We start from the raw sequence: 7178 nt of genomic DNA on the forward strand, positions 1-7178 counted from the left end.
TACTTTCTCCGAAGCAGCACAGCTTATAAGCCAGTACCACAATTGTTGGCTGGCCAGTATGGTACTAAAATTTGCAAGTCATGGTCACGTGTTATTTGGTGCAGCTTGGTCGGCGTGGGCTATGTTATTTGGTGCGGCCCATGTCGAATGCCCAGCACGCCTCTGGCCCTGGCCCAGCCTAGAGTTCGAGTCTTTCTCTGCCGCTCTCCCTGCCTAGCGGCCCCCTCCACCTCTCCCTGCAAGCGGCCCCTCGCATCGGTCTCCCGAGAGGCCGAGACGCAGCATCCCCTTCCTCCTTGCAACCGCCGCACCATCTTCGGTCCACGCCCGCACGCTCCACCTCCATCCATTCTCCGGATGTCCCATGGAAATTCCAAATGCTAGAGCGGTTCTCCGTGTGAGATGCCCGAGGTGCCACTGCGTTCTCGAGGAGGCCGGCGCCCCTGTGTACCAGTGCGGTGGATGCGGTGCTAGCCTTCAAGGTAAACTCATGTCGTCCCACTCCGATTCATTTAGATGCTTGCTCGTATCAACACCCCCCGGCCCGTGTGCAGATGGGTCACCGGTGGAGAAGCTCCCCCTCCCCTCAAATCATGAATCTGTGCTCCGTCTCCTCCTCCATCGCGAAGCCGCCGTGGGTTGGAACTTGGAACCAACCAGAAATTTCGTTTTGGCATGGAGCGCGTCTTTTCTGTGGAGGAGATCCCCAACCCCTATAGGCCCCACCGCACCCTCAACCAGCGGTTGCCGATAATGTTGCTGCACCAGTCACTAGGTGGAGTAGGAGGAGGGGGGACGCGGCGGACACGATGAACTGGTGCCTGTCGGAGTGGTGCTTCCAGAAATTTCTTGAGGAGCTCGATAGCTTGAGTCCCATCGTTGCCGTAAAGTAGAGGTAGCAATGGAGCTAGAGTCGAGGAGGCGAAGAGCAAGCCACTAGGGTCCATGGCACCGGCGTCAGCCTGGAGATCGGTTGTTGACCCCGTCGAGTACAACATGATGCTCAAGCAGAAGTTGGAGAAGGACCTTGCTGCCATCGCCATGTGTAGGGTACGACCACTTGCCTTTAGTTGCAGCTCACCCGTGTAATCCTGTTTGCTTCAAATGGTCGTGGCTCGTAATAGTTTGTTTGTGTTCTTATGTGAGCAGGTGTATGATGTACATGTATCGCACTGCTTCACATAGAGATTTTTAGTGGTTTAGAGGATAAGAAACAACTAGCAGTCAAGCACAGTATGTCGTAGCTAATCTTTGTGTAATGGGCTAATGGCTACTTACTCATTGTCATAGTTAGTTTATCGGGCATGTTTTGCTACTGCAGGCCTCCAGCTCAGGTGTTTCTGAATGTTGTTACATGTAAAATCCAGTTTCTTTATCCTATTTATTTGGTAATTTCATTTACTGTACACGAAGAAATAGTCCTCAGCCTGCAACTTCTGCAGATGCCTATACAGGTGCGAATCTTTGCGCTTGATAATCTCTATGTTCGAGCTCGAGCACGTGTGGACGCCATAGCCGGAAGAGTTCCCCCGAAAGCGATAACGACCCCGAAGGGAGAAGAAGACTGCGTGCGTGCCAGAGAGCGAGGACGACTGAAATCACATAGAGGTAATCCTCGGATAGGACAACAACTTTTGGACAAGTTCTAGCATTTGAGAATTTTGTGGATGAATTTCTCTTTGTAGTTCTATCTGTATGTCTGTTTATTTATGAAATCAGATGTGTATATATTTTTATGTTGAGAACTAATTACATAGCTTTGTAGTACCGGAGAGCGCATGCTTTATTTTATCATGCCCGTGCGTTGCCACGAACATCCAGTATAATGGTTGCCTTTCATACTTGTAGTGTAACTGCTAAACAGTTCTGGATTTAACTAAACTAGGTGGAGCACAGGCTTCCTTTTCATTGGATTTAATCCATGTTGACATTTTGTCAATAAAAAGTGAAAAGGATGAACCAATTGCTAAAAATATTTTCTCATATAATATTCATATACAATCCCGCATGGATCCTCTCTGCCTTTAGTTCCTCACCTCTTCTCTCTCTTTGCAGGTCTGCGAGGTAGTACCATCGACGAGGCTTCTCCATCCCCTCCGGCGAGCTCCCCTTCCAAAAAAAGTGGTGAGGTATGCCTGCCCTCATTCCTATAAAAAACAGAAACATACTTGTGACAGTCTTGTCAGTAGAAGTATCTGCAGGTTTATTGTCCTTTTCCGATGGATGTTTCAGCTCATATATACCAAAAAGATTTCCCATGGTTAAAAAATAATAGCAGATTAAAGTTGTTCTCATTTATGGATGTATGATTGGTTGCTCTTTTTCTTTCCATAGTTAGATGATATGGTGAATCGAGGATAAGTGACCCAAACTTAGACATATTATGTGTTCTGTACTTTCTTATCGTGAATAGAGGACAAGTGACCCAAACTTTAGACATATAATGTGTTATGTACTTCCTTATCATGTACGTGTGTGTATTGTGGTGTTGTTGTAGCCTTAACAAGGGGTTATACTTTGATAATGTGTAGTAGTTAATGTCATATCTTTGGTTTATGTTCTCCAGGTCATCAAAAACCACATCTTTAAGTTCCTTGCCATGAAATTCCTAATTAATCGAGCCCTAAAAACTGCACGGACACTTGACTTATTTTTTTGGATTGTCATATTTTTATTTTGCTTGTGAGGCTTGTTCTACAAATGTTTCTTATACTATACTCTATTGGTTCAGATCTGAACATTTTGTAAACTTATACTTGAAAAACTAAAAAGAAATAAATTTGTCCTTTCATTGATGTAGTGGTAGGTACATGAACGGAAGAACACAAGACGATCACTATCAAGATCTCAAAGGTCTCGATCCCACTGTAATGGTGAAGCGATTTATAAAAACTAAATGTTAAATTATTTTTTTGTAACCTACTTGGCATGTGAAATATAAAGACACTTAGTCTGAGATACTTCACTGTTGATTTTGTTCCAGATTTTCAGTCATACTATCAATTCTGAACACATACAACTTAACACTACTATTTTCTCTTAATTTTGAAAATATTTAAACTAACAAAACAAACTAAGATCATTTCACTAACTGTAGGTGCTCATTTGTTATGCTGTTTTGGTACATTCGATATAGCTGTTGGACCACTGCATTGGGAGTTGCGACCTATTCGATTGTTAGGCACTTATTGGTTTAAGACTTAAGGGTTATGTTCTGATATAGATTGGAATTTATGGACATAGCTGGCTCTTTGATGTTGTATATCGTTTTCTTATATGTTTGCAGCTCTTGAACACCGAAGCTCCTGGCTTGTACATAAGGCAGAATCCTGTTCCAAATGCCTACACCTTAGCAATCAACGGCAAAAAACCATTCATTGTCGTTCACACAAGCCTTGTGGAGCTGCTTACTCCAAGGGAATTGCAGGTACTGTTGTTTACTCTAAACAAACTCATCGGCTGGTATTGCCTAGATGAACAATCAAAACAAGAATTATTATTTGCTTACCTACTGCCTGAATGCATTGATTACTCATCATATTGGATTTGTTTCAATTAGGTTGTTTTGGCTCATGAGCTGGGTCACCTCAAGTGCGATCATGGTGTTTGGCTCACTTTTGCCAATATACTCACAATGGGAGCATACACTGTCCCTGGTAGACCATCTGACTACTTGAAATCTCATTAGATTGGTGGGCTATGTACCTAAATACACTTCATTTGAACTACATCTCATGGTAAATACATGCACTTTTATCAGGTTTCGGCATGGTTGCTGGCTTTCTGGAAGAGCAGCTATATAGATGGCTACGAGCTGCAGAGCTGACTTGTGACAGGGCAGCTCTTCTTGTGGTGCAAGACCCGAAGGTACCTTTACTGCCTTAACTCTGAAACTACCTCAATTTTTAAATATAAGATTGATTTGTATTGAACATAAGATCTAGCAGAATAAATAGCGCTATTTTTTGTCTTTGCTTTTGCTCTTGAAGTGGATTTTTTGCATGGTCTGTCCACAAATTATATATGACTCCAAGAAAAAGTAGAGGTTTGTGTAGTTTTCAATTCATCTTCCAAGTAACAATCTTTAGTTCATAGAAAGAGCAGCTGTTCTCCAATTTTGAAGAATTAGAGCTGCAGCTTGTAGTTTTAACATATAATGGATACATGCTTACTCTACAAGTTGGTATCATCACCTAATACTAAACTCCTGATTGTCGTGAGGTGGTCATCTCTGTTCTTGGCTGTCTGAAAATAGGAACGCCTTGTTGTGTGTTGTAATGCTTATCCTACAAGTCTGTCATCACTTGATACTTATTCTTGATTGTCAAGAGGTAGTCATCTCTGTTCTGATGAAATTGTCAAGAGGTACTTGTCTGTTCTAAAACACAAAACATCTTGAGATGTTCTTGTTTAACTGAGCATGTTTACCACTCCCTGTTCCTTATAATGTCTACCACTCAGGATGTATCCGTCCAGACTTTATATTTAGTTCCTGAGCAGTCCTGTTATTTATAATTGTATTGTTTTTCTAAGATTTACTTATTAATTACATTGAAACCTATGGCAAAGTAAATCATAACTGAATTTGATGGTACATATCATACTACGAAGCCATAAATAGAACTATGCATTAAATTTTCAGCCCTTCGGCCCTTTTTCGTTTTCCACTGACATGGTACTCAAGTTCACATCTTTATACTTTTGAGTAGTCTAAATTCAAGTATTAATTTACTGTCTATCACTTGGAGTATAAACTTTCCATTGAATACTTATATGATTGTATTTATTATTCATTAGGTTACAGTTTTTTTAGATTCTCCTGCAGCCACGGGATGGTGGCGGCCTTCGCGCGGGCAGCATGGCTCAAGGAGTACCACGAGAAGGTGCTGGTGGAGATCTACAGGTAACCTCTCCTTCTCTCTGCCTAGATCCAGATCCATCCTATACCTCTGCAGCGCCACCCCTCTCTTTGCCTCGACGCAGATATATCCCATACCTCCGCGGCGCCACCCCTCTCCCTCCTCTCCGCTCCTTTCGAGCGGCGTCAGCATGGGCCGTAGATCCTTTTCTCTCCCTTCTCTGTTTTCTCCAGTAAAAAAATCTTTGCTTGCCTGACTTACTCTGCTATTGCGATCTCTTTAAGATCAAATCTTTTTTGAGTGCATACACTTTATTTCATCTTGGTTTCATGGTTGGGTACATGCGGGTGGCCTTCGCCTACGTGTGCGGGCAGCGTACGACCAGGGCCATCAATCCTCATGCCTACACCAATGAGACTGTGTTTGTTCAGGTAAGATTGTAAGAAGTTTGTGATTAGTGTATCCATTGCATTAATAAGGGTCAAGTTAAGCTGATCCTTCTACTGCCTTTAGTTATATGTATTGAGATGCCACCGTTATGCTTGTGTGTTCGTTTTTCTAAGTTGCAGCATCCTTAATTTGTTATTACTCCTTTATAGCATACTATTACAATCTTACGTGAACAAACACAGTTCCATCGGTGTAGGCATGAGGATTGATGGCCCTGGTCAAGTTAAGCTGATCCTTGTACTACCTTTAAACTGCTATGCTTCTGTCTTCGTTTTTCTAAGTTGCAGCATCGTTAATTTGTTATTACTCCTTTATAGCATACAATTTAGGCAGGCTTCTGGATGTTAGGAAGAAATGACCAATTCAGTCAATGATTAGTATAGTATCACTATGGGCTACATATTCTCCCTCAAAATCAGAGAGCAGTATTCAAATATGAAGGGCTTGGCTTGATAGTTGGTACTTAATATCATGACAAAAGAGAAGTCATGTTGCTATATTCTGTTGCATTTCTTCTGAATATTGAAATACAGAGATGGTCGTCCGCGTGCTGGACCGCGAGGGCCAGCACGACACCGTCTGCGCGCTGCTCGACGAAATGCCGCTCCCGCCTGGACGTCCGCGCCTACACCACCGTGCTGCACGCGCTCTCCCGCGCGGGCCGGTACGAGCGCACGCTCGAGCTCTTCGCTGAGCTCCGGCGCCAGGGGGTGGCGCCCACGCTCGTCACCTACAACGTCGTGCTGGACGTGTACGGCCGGATGGGCCGCTCGTGGCCGCGGATCGTCACCCTCCTCGATGAGATGCGCGCTGCCGGGGTCGAGACCGACGGCTTCACCGCCAGCATGGTCATCGCCGCATGTTGCCGCGACGGGCTGGTTGACGAGGCGGTGGCGTCAACCATGTATGGAATATTTCAACATGGGCCTTGATGCATAACTATCCTATTCGTGCTGCTCATTTTTCATGAACTGAAAAATCACTATTTGTTTTGCTCATGTGTACTGAATAACAAAATTAAAGGTACTACATTTTTGTATTTCTGTTCTTTGTATCCTTCTAATAGGAAAAGTGATGGGTAGCAATTAGCAAATGACCACACCTCTTGGTGTATGGAATAGTGTGTAGTTCTTTAGTTTATTTAGCTTGGTAGTACAGGTTTGTGTGGCAGGTTAATGGTTTGGAAGATATTGATATCATGAGATGTTCTTGTTGGTTATGAGAGCACATTGAGATACCCATGTTGCTTTTGTTGTTAAGCTTTCTTTTGATAACTGTTTAATTCTAATTTTGACTGCTGCAGAGAATTGTACATTGAATACCAAAAGGAGCGGGTTCACATGGTGGATGATGCGAGACTAAGCACAGTTCTCTCTAAGGAGGTAACGGCTTAACACACTTCCTCAGTTGCCCATCTGGTGACATTGAGGTATTAGATTGGTATGCCATACATGCAGATGTATGGTCTAGATAAAAGCAGCTTTTATATGGTGCAGCTGCAGTATTGTGATAAATAGACAGGGTCTTAAGCAGGCGCTGAAGATTGAGTGGCCTGAATGACTGCTTACCAACTGCTTTTCCCAATTACCTCAATTTTATTATTGAATACTGTGGTTGAGAAATGACCTTTTGAAATTATCTCATGAACAGGGGATTGAAGTCTGCATGGTACCTTCTGCTGATAGGGTAAGTTTACCAATTTTTACAGTTTTTTCCTTGTGAAAATTGATATCTACTCTCACCTCATATTGTTGTATTTTGTAGCCAGATGATGCCAAATTTGCTGTACCACTTCTGGAGTCTGACTTTGACTTTGCCATTGCCAAACTAACCATTAGATTATCTTCACTTAACGATTTCATTAGTTGT

The 7178-nt window shown here is 43.0% G+C and overlaps 1 long non-coding RNA gene and 1 pseudogene across 1 annotated transcript; both read left to right on the plus strand.

Moving 5' to 3' along the window:
• Positions 1–675: 675 nt before the first annotated feature.
• LOC111590282 (bZIP transcription factor RISBZ2-like) lies at positions 676–1188 on the plus strand (annotated as a pseudogene).
• Positions 1189–3563: 2375 nt separating this feature from the next.
• On the plus strand, positions 3564–4858 carry LOC109943204 (uncharacterized). Its single transcript, XR_002265936.1, has 3 exons — positions 3564–3656; positions 3761–3867; positions 4814–4858. It is a non-coding gene; the product is annotated as an uncharacterized lncRNA (long non-coding RNA).
• Positions 4859–7178: the final 2320 nt, after the last annotated feature.

The sequence above is a fragment of the Zea mays genome, chromosome 10 (genome assembly GCF_902167145.1).
Source record: "Zea mays cultivar B73 chromosome 10, Zm-B73-REFERENCE-NAM-5.0, whole genome shotgun sequence".
Classification (NCBI taxonomy): domain Eukaryota; kingdom Viridiplantae; phylum Streptophyta; class Magnoliopsida; order Poales; family Poaceae; genus Zea; species Zea mays.